At 39.2% G+C, this 12541-nt stretch overlaps 1 protein-coding gene across 1 annotated transcript in view; it reads left to right on the top strand.

Moving 5' to 3' along the window:
- KLHL36 (kelch like family member 36) overlaps positions 1-12541 on the top strand; it is a 97189-nt gene that overhangs the window by 5639 nt on the left and 79009 nt on the right. Inside the window, exons 2-3 of the mRNA XM_037409571.1 lie at positions 3458-3518; positions 11004-11098. The gene's annotated coding sequence lies outside the window, so the exon portion shown is untranslated. The remainder of the gene's footprint in view (positions 1-3457; positions 3519-11003; positions 11099-12541) is intronic.

Raw genomic sequence — 12541 nt, 5'->3', positions numbered from 1 at the left:
GTGTCCCCAGACGGGGCTCAAGTTGCGGTTTTAAGTAGTGATTTCCAACATTAAACAGGAGACATGTCACAGATCAGAGTCCAAACCAACAAGCTCTGCAGGCCTTTAGGTTGGACTCTCTGCTGGCAGCTGACATGGGGAAGAGGAGCTTCAAGGGGGGGGGGGGGGAGGAAAGTGAAGCAGAGAAACACTGTGTGAGTGGTTGCAGGGCACTGGGGAAGAAAAATAAGCTCCTGAACTAAGAGGTGGGAAAACTCTTGAGTGAGAAATGAAAAAACTTTTTTTTTTTTTCAAGGTCTGTTCTTGTCTTGGGCTATGGCCTCAGGCAGGTTAATTGTTCTCTGGTATGTCTCTTTAGCTTGTTGGAGCCGTGCTGCAAGTGTGCTGTAGGAGAGATTGTCTGTACAAGTATTGGGAGTGCAGGGCATAATGGCCCTGATTTGACTCAAGTGCTGTAGCAATATACTTTCTAACATACACAGGGAAAAAAACAGCACTATTGTTATAAGTACCCCTGGAACCGGCTTTTATGCTCATCCTGCAGACCTCCCCCTCCCTTAGATAACTCCTTTCAGAGCCAGTGCACCAGCCAAGCAGTGGAGTTGTGCAGAATAAAACATGCTGGTTCCAGTGGCTTGAGATGCATCAAAACCCTCCTCACACTCAAAAGCAGCCACACGGCTGGCGGGAGCATGAGGTCATCACCAAAACTGTGCGTTGCGTGATATCTTATGCCATTCAGGAAGAGCAGGCTGTTTCTATGGCTACTACTGCCTTTCTCTCAAACACATGTACCATTGATTCTGACGAGATCATATTATATTATAGAAAATAATTACTCACTACTTCACACTGCAGCATTTGTTCAGCTAGGAAATATCTGACTTCCTATAATAAAGACATTTTCCATTTAATGTATTGTTATAAACGGGTAGGATTTTCCTCATCTCTGATTTATAAATGCATCCAGTTTGGCCTTGAAAATCCTTGTTCTGGTTTCCATGACAACAGGTCTGCTTTCTTGAGGCTATTTCTTCCCTTCATCTTGGGTGGGGAAGAGTTGCCATCCCCTTCCAGTAACAGCATGATGGGCAAGCAACGCGATTGCCTTGAAGGAAAATCTGCAGACCTGAAACCAGAAACTTCAGCCAGTTTTTTGAAATACAAGTGAGACATGCATGAGGAGAATAGCACTACAAACCTAGCACAGGCTTGAGTCAGATTTTTTGTACACAGAAAGTCAAGTGCATATGTAACCCCAGGAAATATAGTCATACACTGCACTGTTACGTACTTAACAAACCAATCCAGTAGCCCTGAATAACAGTGTTGGCACGTAGGACATTAACCAAAGATCTAGACAGTCTGTTCATATTGTAACTTTATAGATTAATTAGTACTGAATGCAGTTGATTGTTTGAAACAGACTCTCAGTATCTATTTATTTTTTTTCCTCAATAAGTCCCGTTTTCAGTAATGGACTGCTAGGACTGTCTCTTTCATAGATCATTCGTGGGTCAACCTTATTCCTTCAATGTGAAACAGTGCATTTGAGATTGTGGCTAGTAAAGGCATCATAAATAATTCATAGCTGCTTTGCAAGGATCTTTCTAGTGGTTTCTTGCAATTTTAACATTTCCAGGAAAAATTAAGATAGCTGCTGGTAAGGCATGGTTGAAATAGTTTAGTAACTGCTGTTCTAAAATGATAAAGAGGTGGGTTTTGCAAATTCCTCAGAAATCTGTGGAGAAGGTCTTGGTTCCCTTTTCCTGCAGAGAAGAATCATGATGTACCTACACCTTTGTAAGTAATAAGTATCTTCAAATATGCAGCCCACTAACGTTGCAGATGACATGTTTTTTCTTCTGCTTTACATAGGGTAGTTCTTAATTTATGTGAGTAAAAGACATTACAGAACCATAATGTCTAAGGTATCATTGTATTACAGCATTATAATCTCATTTGCATTTGAGCTGGGAGCAGCATCAGCAATCATCTTGCTGTTCCTTAAACTAGGGATTAGTTCCTTAAGCTAGGGTTGTTCCCCTTGTTTAGTCTGAATTCTAGAGTTCCCAGCCCATCTTTTGGAGCAAAAGATCCAAGTGTAGGTTAGGTATTCTCCATTAAGATAGAATGCAGGATTATCTCATTTAGGCATGTTTTATCCATATTATTATAACCTGTACAAAGAGAAAGCATTTCTGTAATTTATGTTGGAGGCTAACCTTTGAGTCCTAAGGAAAGAACACCTAGTTCCAAGCTATGCAATACCTAACGCATCTCATGGTGGGATGAGATTGCCGACCGTACATAAGCATCACTGAAAGCCAAGACGGTTAAGAGTGAATCAATATCAGAAACAACACAAAAGTGATTTAGTGATTGCCTTATATAACCATGCACAGGTTTTCCCTTTTGTCATGACTAAAATATGATGATCAGCCTGCCATAACAGCAAGCCCCTTGGTGAGAATGAAGTCATAGCAGTACAATTTCTAGCTGTACAGCCAACTAGAAACAATATAAATGTGCTTGTTTTCTGTGCCCTACTGTTACATGTAGGGGATTAAAAAAGTGAGTCAGTTGCTGGAAAACATACTGACCCTGTGGCAGTGGAATGACTCTTAAGAAAGCTCTCGCATTCTGTAAAGACTAATTAGAAGAGTGATGAGTGATAAATTTTTTCTTTGACTAAAGCAAGGACATAGAAAGGAGACACAACTGAAAGCGGTGAAACCTACACAATTGCATATTACATTTTCAACTTTTCAGATACCAGCTTTTCCTTCACTAAATTTCTATTACATTTCTAACACTTTTGTGGTTTCATGACCCAGGGCTTTGGAAAAAACATGATTTTTACATGTTTGGGTTGGTTTTCATTTCTTTTGGTACAACTTCATGCGATATTGCATCCTACAGAAGTATTATATTGAATTTCTGAATTTTGTTTATGGCACTGTCTGAAAGTTCCTCCAAACAGTTAACTGATTCCTGCTTTTCGTGTAGCCCAGGGCAAGTTTAAAGGAAATAAATGTAACATGAGTTAGTCATCCTTAAATAGTCTTAAAGCAGGGAGTCCTACATTAACAGCAGGCTGATAATAAGCTCTGCTATGTTATCTCCAGTAAAGCTTTTCTCATGACTCCGAATAAATTTATGAGCTGTCATTTATTTGTTTGTTTGCTTTTTCTCAGCAGGAGAATTTATTGTCTGGTTGCTGAAGTATCAATTATTCTTGTAAAATTGAATAATACTGTCCTAGGATCATACATACAGAAGTTAACATAATTTGAGACATGATAAAAATTAGTAAGATACCAGCTCTGTTAAGGCATCTGTGATAGGTACTTTTTTGTATGCTAAAGGATAACTTTTATGTTAGAAGAACAGCAAAGAATTGGGTTAAAAAGAGCCAGCAGACTTGATCTAACCCTGTAATTTTTTATTTTTGCAGGCTTCTGCTGTCAGACCATCTGCAGCTGTTGTCAGTGAACCATTGATCTGACCTCTGAGAGGTAGAAACCCATTCTGTTCCCTAGCTGGTCGTTCCAGTATTTTTATTCTAGCATTTAAATTGGATTTTATTCAATTTTATTTAAATCCATTATATCAATACTTAATGAACAGAAGCCCTTCCACTCTGCTCTGTGGTGTCCCATTGTATACCAGCATTTTATTCTTTTTTGTGTCCTATACATATTCATTTCCCTTAATCTTTCATGCTAATGTATGTTTCTCTTTCCCATTCCTTTTCTCCTCTTGATTATTATTAAATGCCTGGATGATACTTAAATGTCAGAAAAGCCCTGAGAAATGTCACATACTGGAGGAGAACACAATAGTTTATGTTTAAAAAGCCCTGAGCATGGTAATATCTGCTTTTCAGGCTGTGGGGCTGTTCTGGCCACCTCTCAGAAAGAATAGATCTCTTGAGAGAAACAGATTTATGTTGCTGATGGTGTTTTGATTTTGAACTTTGATACTGAAATTGGAGTCTCAGAAATGAATCCTACCTTCTCTCTGGTTCATCTCTGCCCTGACATGATAATGGGTCACTTGGAGCAATCAGCTGGTTTCATTAATTATTAATGCTAACACATGGCAAAAGCAATTTGGAGATTCACTGGATGTGTGTGGGTCTGTTGATGGAAATGTAAAGGGGGCAATTATCAATCTGAAAATAAATGAGAGTGGCAAGTGCCAGAGAGGAGGGGGAATCGGCAGAAGGATTAGGCATAGATGGAAGAATAAAAAGGTATTTTATTCTTACAGTCCAATGCATATCTTAAGTTACATTAGAGGGAAAATTCCTAACGCAGGGCATGTAGTTCACATGAGTATTAGATTACTTGGCTGAACTGTGGTCTACGCAAATATGCATTTATAAACCTTTACAAGAATTTTGATACTTGCTGAGTGTATAGAAAAAGCAGTAAGCTATTCACTATTAGGGAACTGTATACCTAGGCAAACAAGAATATAACCCTCATCCATGCATTTTAGTAGCTTTCTTGTGTATTTACGCTGAGGGGAGAACACAGAAGTCTTGAGACCATGGAATAAGGCTGCTATATAACATGAGTGCTGTTTGGAGGTGGCCTTTTATCTACAACAGCTTAGGTAGTCCAATGAGCAACAATACTTACTGCCATTGTAGGAAAGGAACTGTATGAATTTGCCCGAAGCGTGATACAATGGGAGGGGTTATTCCTGCGGTCTCTCCCTCTGCTACATAGGTGCTGTGCCTCATAACAGGAGCTCGTGTCCTGGTAGTTTCAAAATGGCTGAAAAAATCAAGAGCAGGAGGAGCTTTCTGTCTCCCTAAAGAAAAAGATTACATTGACAAGCTTGGTGTACAACAATAACGTCTTATTTGAATATCTTAAAGAATGGTTCCTGAGGGAGCAGTGTGTTCGAAACCTCTACCCTAGCCTCTGATGTATTGCCAGGGTCTGCTGGCCTTCTTTATATGTTGACTGGATTCAGCTTCCAGGAGAGCGTTCCCTGCCGACGGCCACAGGCCCCAGTGACGGCAGAGCCATCTGTGACACAGCTCCAGATATGTCAGCCCAGTTTTATTCTGCGTTACCGAGCCGCAGTGGCACTGGAAGGCAAGGCTAGAAAGGTTAACAGCTTCCCCCTTGCCCCCCAAATTGCTAAGGAGGGTTAGTACAGGGGAGAATAAAAAGAAGCAGCTTTCTTTTGTTTAAGCTGCTGCAGCTCATGCAGTGCCACAGACTAATGAAACTCCAGACTGTCTGATGGAGTTTTTCCCACAAAGCAAAATATTAGCTAAGTCAATTGATCACATCTTCATTTCTTGAGGGAGCGTTCAGCCCACACATCCTATTGTGTGTCTGATCACAAAGACGTGTCTGCTGTAGCAATATTGTGTTATCTCACAAATGCTTTGTGCTAAGTCTCAAGCTGTTGCCTCTGATGTAAAAGGAAATGGAAATTCTCACTCAGAAGATGTACCTGACAAATAAATAAATTCTTGTAAATTCAGTGTCCCAAACTTGGGAAATTACAGTAGCTGCTGCTGCAAAATACTGTGATAAATCCCCATCCATCTGGAATGTTTCCATAATCCACTACAGATTGCCAATTAATTGCACACTTAGTTCTATGTAATAAGGACAGATAATAGGCTGGATTATTTTAAGTCCCCCAGAGGCAGTGGAAATGCATCACAATATTCTTAAATAGCATATTTTTATTAAAGCAGTGCCTGCAAGCTTCTGTCTGGGACTGGAAACCTATTGTGCTAGGAACTATACAAGTAATGAAAGGCCAGTTTTACAGCACATAGTCCTATTAAGTGAAGCACTTAATTGCTTACTTCAAGTACCAGTTTAAATAAACCAATCTCATCTATTTTCTAATTAAATGTGGGAAATTATAGTGTGGCTGGTTGGGACACATGGTTTTTAAATCCTCTTCTAGAGCAGAACTGTAAATAGTCTGTTTTATGCTGTTAAGATTAAAATGAGACTTGTGTCACAGAAAGATACCTTTGAACAATGGTGTGTGAAATATTTAGGACTTTGCACACATAAATAAATCACAGATTTTTGGCTAATTTATTGAGAATCTTCCCTGGGCAGTTTGGATTTAGACTAAAATTCTGATTCATTAAAACAGTCACATAATGGGAAGATGTAATTTTAAAAACAGTTACATTTAATTTTATTTGGATTAATCAAGTTTTTCCATGCTCTACTGAGCATAATGTAATTGATGACCTTTTCCTGCTTACAGTAGTTTTAGTATTTTACTGCAGTGTTTCTGGGAAGCAGCTCGGTAAACAGTAATTGTTGTCCAGAGAAAAGAAAAGGGAAAAATCTGTATGTTTTGAATCAAGTCAGTTTGTCACAGGATTGTTGAGGTCCAAAGCAATTATACATCTTCACATTTTATTTCATTTACTGCTACAGTTGTTCCTGCATACCTGTGACAACCACAGGAGACTCATGTAATTTTTTCAGTTTAAAATTTTCCTGAACATTTTGTGTTTGTCTTGTATAACTGGCAACATTTTAGTACATGGAGTCATAATACTAGGTATAGCTCTGTACAACCGTGTGGAAGTCACTAGCGTAGTACCAGAGAAGGTACACTGGTGCAGAGAGAACATTTTAGCTTGAATTGCTCTCAGAAAAGTTTTGGATTAATCTAGAATGCCTTGGAGGGCTCCCACTGAAATGCTGCCACCTGTAACTATAACTTGTCCTGAAAACTAGCAGATTTTTTACTTTCTGAACATGTTGGTCCTGTGTGTGAGTTTTTCAGAAAGGAGAAAGCTGACCACTTAGAACAGTTTGCTGCTATCAAGAAGAACGAATTTACTTTGCTGTTTCCTCCCGTCTCTTGAGGTTGCCACATGACTGATGAGGCAAAAATTCTGTCATGCACCACTACGTGTGAGAAAAACCAGACTGAGCCTGGACCTCCCTGCCTCCTCATGTATTATACATCTGAAACTCATGATAATTTCATAGGATATCACTCTCTAAACATAGTGTCTTCATGACCTAGGGCCTCTGGGTCTTCCTAGTAGCAGGCACCACATAAATAAAGCATTCAGCTCCACCTTCACTTTTGTCCTGTAGATTCAGTTTAGCTTAATTCCCAAGGGTGCCAAGCATGCATTTGCCAGTTACAACAAGGGATACTTTATTTATTACCCCTGGAATCACGAAGCTCTTGTGTCCTTTGGGAGAGTCATCTTGCATTTAGCCTCCCGCAAGCCCATATGCAGGAGACATTACAATTTTAGAATAATTTAGCTTTTCTATGTTTATAGCGAGAAGTCACTTCAATAGATTATGACTAGGTGGGTGGGTGTTCCTCTCTCTTTAATGCAAGGGTGTTTGGGTTTTTTTGCTGTTCTCAATTGGTTTTAATACTATAAAACTAGAGAATCTGACTCCTGTTATCCTGTCAAAGATGTTAGTAATGAGAGCAGTGGTTACTAACCAAATAGACAACTGCCACTGTCTCTTTTCAGTTCTGATGAGACTTTTTTCCTTTTAGCTGTCTCTGAAATCCACCAGGCTGGGAAGTGTCTGCATCTCTTGTAGGCATATGAGTGCCCTGATATTAGGTTGTGGGAATGCTGATTAGAGCCATTTGATCTGGATTGGTATTAAAGTGCCTAGACAAACTCATTCTCTCAGCTCAAGATAAAACTGTTGGTTCCTCACATGCAACAGATTTCAGGTTTTGCACACCTTAATTACAAGGGGATGGTTTCCTGAATCCAAAACCTTCTGAATGTTAAAACTGAATTCCATTAAAGTTTCTCTGCAATAGAGATAAACTTGATCCTTGCTACGCTTCTTTTTTTTTTTCTTTTTAATTAACAAAAAAAGCCACTTCTGAATATAAGACTGGATTTTCATCTAACTTTAAGACATCTTCTCACTAAGTATGGCAAATTACCAGCACCTTTCTCATGCCCAGCTGCAAAGTATTTTAACATCTGATCATCCTGTCATAGGAACAGGAATGAGTAACAAATGAATGCCTGCTGGCAGAAAAGAAAAAAAGCATGCTATCCAGTTAGCACATGTATGTGCATGTTTCTGTAAAATAAATACACGTTATGAGCACAAATCTATACACTCGTGCATGCCATTATAGCTGGGTGTATTTACACATTAGATAGAATCTTTTTTGCTTTGCTGTGTTAATGGGTTAATTTCAGAACAGATACACCAACTACTGAGCATATAAATTACTTGAGTCACGTTGAAGTTCTTGTCATTTATACCACCCATATAGTTACAGGGCTGTGTTTTCCTAACTATATAACCAGCTGTTTGTGTTTCTCATGTACATTTGCTGAAATTTGTTGTTCTGAAGTAACTTCTGCTTTGATGCCACAACTGAGTGATAAGAAGTGGCAAATATTTTTGTCTGTGTGTGTATGTAGATCTACTATATATTTAACAAACGGCATTCTTTCTGCCCCCACCTCCACAAACATAGTCTTGTAAATCTAAATCAAAGCCCATTCAGAAATTTTCATTTTAAGTGGTTTCATCTTACTGTAATTACCAAGTCGTGTGAGGAGTAGCTAAACAATTGTCTGCACAACAATGGAGATGAAATAAAGATAGCCTCTAATTAATTCCATCTAGGTTATAATTAATTTTGACTGAGTTGCTCAGGACAATATCCTTAAGTCTCACAGACTTCTATAAAGAAGACTGATCACCAGCTGCTGCTCTTTGATTTTTAAAGCAGATGGGACTATTTCCAGCTATTGCTTAAAAGGAAATGATGAGGGTGAGGGTAGAGAGTGATTGATTGGCTTTGAATAGGCCTTGGGGTAAGACTGCTAGAAGGAATGGTCTGTTGACAAGTTAGTCTGTGACAATGTCTTTTAAAGATTTTAGAGATGTTTTGTTGTAATTTGTCTTTAAATTTGTAAGAACCCCTTTTTGTGTTGCTAGAAAAAAAAGTAAAAATCTGTGATGCAATGCTATGTCAGTAAGTATTTCATCATGTGCTGTGTGTTAAATCTGCTTTGGGTCATAGTAGTGCTAAAGGCAGTGATGAAGGATACAAGCATCAACGTTTCTAGTCTTTGTCATTTTGTAGAAACAAAAGAGGGAAAATATCTGTTAGATCATTTTCCTAGTTCTGTCTGTCAATGTAGAGTTGTACTCTACTTCATTATACAAGAGGCTTTGGTGAATAATTCATTAAAAGTAAATTAACTGAAAAATTCTGTCACTTCTTTTGTTTGCTGATAAATTACAAAATTCTCATATGGATTTGTTGTTAGAAATTATTTATAAATTTATGGAATAAATAAATCCCAGCTTGCTGGTAGGTTGTGCTCATTGGGAGTAATGGATGTATAAACTGATAGTATAGCACTTACTGAAATACCGTTTTATTTTGATTTCTTGATTGGATAGCTTCTAGAACTAGCTAATACCTGGCATGTTCTTAGTTATGCCTTTTAGTGCAAAAGATGGAAATTAAGGTTGGAAATTATCTTTTTTTCACTATCTCTAGTAAAACACTTGTGTAAAAAGAGAGCAGGTATGTGACATCTTTGGGGGTAAAACTTCCACATCTGAGAACGACCACCTGCAACTGTTAGTGAGGAGGAAAAGTCAAAATACTTTCCCCATTATGATATGTATTAGGAATAGATAGAAAGGCTGATGATTTAAATGTTAAATTATGGTATATCAAATATTTTTTCTATGAACTTCTTGTTCAGTCTGCATTTTCCTGTGCTAAATTTTCTGCTTCCTACCATTGTGTTTGGGTGCCTTTTCACTGCTGTAGCATACACACCATCCTAGTAATTCTTAAAGACCCAGTACCATGTGCTTTTGAAGGCAAAATTCTCACTGAAAACTGTTTAAAAGTAAGATCTGTTAATATGTGAGAAAAGAAATTGCCAAAAAAAATTGATGAGCATTCTATGTCTCATACTGGGCTTTGAAACTGGGACAAAATGCATTCACTATTATAACCTTTCTACTGTGCGTGTTATTCAACTCGAGTCCAAATCAATTCTTGTGTCCTGTTTAGTCTGAGGGAGAGAACTTACAGTCCTGTTTTTAGGAAAGCATCAGTGTAATGTGTGGAAACGCTGCTCGTGTCAACTGTTTGCGTTACCTTGAATGTGATAGTTGTGGAATCTGTTTAGTGGGTTGGTTTTCTTCCCCCCACCCCTCCCTCTTTTCTTTTAATTCAGAAGACTATTTTCTCATTTGCCCTACAGGGCTTTAATGTTTTTTAAAGCCAATGAGATCATTACAGTGCTTTAACTTGCCTTTTACATAATGGAAGCCACAAAGTTTCAAGTAGTAATTCTTGCATTGAACCCAAGAATCATGCTCTGTAAATTCCTTCTTTTTCCCCTTAACACATTTTGGTTTTCCCAACTGAGTAGTGTATTTTAGTAATTGTAGGCATTAATCAGTTCTAGGCAGGTTGGCACCCCTGAAGCAACATGCAGCACCCTGAGAAACTGCTGAAGTAAAGGTACAGCTTGTCACCACCTGTGTGACAATGTGCTGAAGACTTCAACAATCTTCAGCTGGCTTCCGTCAGTATCATTGCTGATTTTTTTGTAGGGAAGAGGCACGTCCCATCTATTTTATAAAGCTGTCACAATGCTGGGTTATAATCCTGCTGAATATGTGTCTAGGTTTTCAAATACATGAAGACTGGAAGTGGGTTTTCCCCCACTCCCCCCTTTGGTTCTCCCTCTTTAGCAGTGTTGCACTTCCCTTCTTTCCAGTTCTGCGTCCTGTAAAGCACTGCACAGGCAGCTTCCCTGCTCTCTAGCAATTTCCAGCCTGCCCGGACAACAAGAATAAGCTGTCTTCTAACATAACTAACATACTGAAGTGGTAGAGTTATGGTTTTCAGCCTAATACCTGTCCCCACTAGAGTGGGTGAGTAATTCTGCTCTTTGTTTAAGAGGAGAGATTAAGTGACTCACACGTTTGTCCTTTTCTTCAAAGGATTCTTCCATGCTGGCAAAATTTCCGGTGGCAAGTTCTAGAGAAAATTCAAGGAAGATCTGCAGTTTTGCATTGCTTGCTTCTGGCTTATTCAGGTATGTTGTTAAACTAGCCATGAATCCTTATTATCTACTTTTGGACTGCATGACAGGAGCAGAAATCCCGCTCCATGTACTAACAAACTGGTAGACTTGGCCTGTGACTCATTACTGAATAGGCACAGGAGGTCTGTCCTTTTCCAAGACCTCTAAGATTTCCTCATTAAACTCTTTAGGAGAAAGAGGAGGAATTAAAAAACCATAGAACTCTTCTGAAATCCCTGCCTGAGATTTTTCAGAGTTAACGCACATCTTGTGTACCAAGCTGGAATGTAAAAGACTTTGTTAAGGGGCTTTATGTGTGTATGTTAAAATGTTCTAAACGCTGGCTGCATGTGCTTGTTCTGGTTCAAGACTTTCACTAGTTCTTCCAAGTGGGGATTTCTCAGGCTGAAGTCCTCTGAGGCTGAGGGCACAAGCAGCTTTCCATAACTACCTGTCCTCAGTATGAATACCTAATTCTGCCTAAGGCACAGTAATGAGATTTCTCTGGTGATTTTATGACTTGAATGACTTTATTCAGTGGTAATGCAGGATTATTGTGTTCCTGCCCTTCTATTTTCTTCTTACATTTCCACTTGGGTCCTGCTTTTGTCCTGCCTTCAGTTTTGTCAAAGGAATTTGTTATACAGCAAAGTGGATCAGGGAACTGATGCAGCTTAAAAATCACCTGATTTTAAAGCCAGATCAGTCTCCTGACAGGTTCACATTGCGGCCTCTTGGGCACCTATGAGTAAGAAAAGGGTGGTATTATCATGAGTTGGTGATGTGATGTGGTTTTTAGCCACATAAATCCAGCCTGAGGGGCATGTTCGTGATGTTGACTGGGCTCTCTGTACTGAACAGGGAAAACATACTGCAGCTCTTCTGAAAGCAGTGCTAACATCTGACCAAGAGGCCAGTCACTCATAAAAATGAAGCTCAACCCTGAGACCAATCTAAGAAGGGTTATTTGGTAGGAAGCTGAAACTCTAGGGAGAGAAGCGATTTCTGTTTTTGTGAAGAGAGTACGTGTAAACTCTGTCCACCCACCTTATCTTCATCTAGGTTCCTGTTTTGGGCTGTGACCCTGTTTGTAACCACACCAAGTGTATGTGATGATGGGAGCGGGGTCTGGGAGCATCCCTTCTCAGAAATAGGTTGTATGAATTTATTGTGGGTTGACTTTTGCTTTAAGTTTGGTAAGGGACTGTCAGTTGGGATTGTTGCACTGGGATATTCATTGAGTCCTGGACTCAGTGGGTTATGGATTTGACTTGGGATTTCTTCGGTACTGCTAACACAGAATTGCTCCCTCAAAGGAAGCGATATCTTGAAAGGTCATAAACCCCTGTCCCAAAACCCTGGGTTTGGGGCAGTGATTTCCTTCTGCAGTCCATTGAGACCAGTTCCTGCACCAAGTTCTTTGTCCAGTAAGAATTCCTCATGTTTCTATACAGT

The sequence above is a fragment of the Falco rusticolus genome, chromosome 15 (genome assembly GCF_015220075.1).
Source record: "Falco rusticolus isolate bFalRus1 chromosome 15, bFalRus1.pri, whole genome shotgun sequence".
NCBI classification, from domain to species: Eukaryota; Metazoa; Chordata; class Aves; order Falconiformes; family Falconidae; genus Falco; species Falco rusticolus.
The sequence above is the reverse complement of the archived record's forward strand: the minus strand, read 5'-3'. Positions and strand labels throughout refer to the sequence as shown.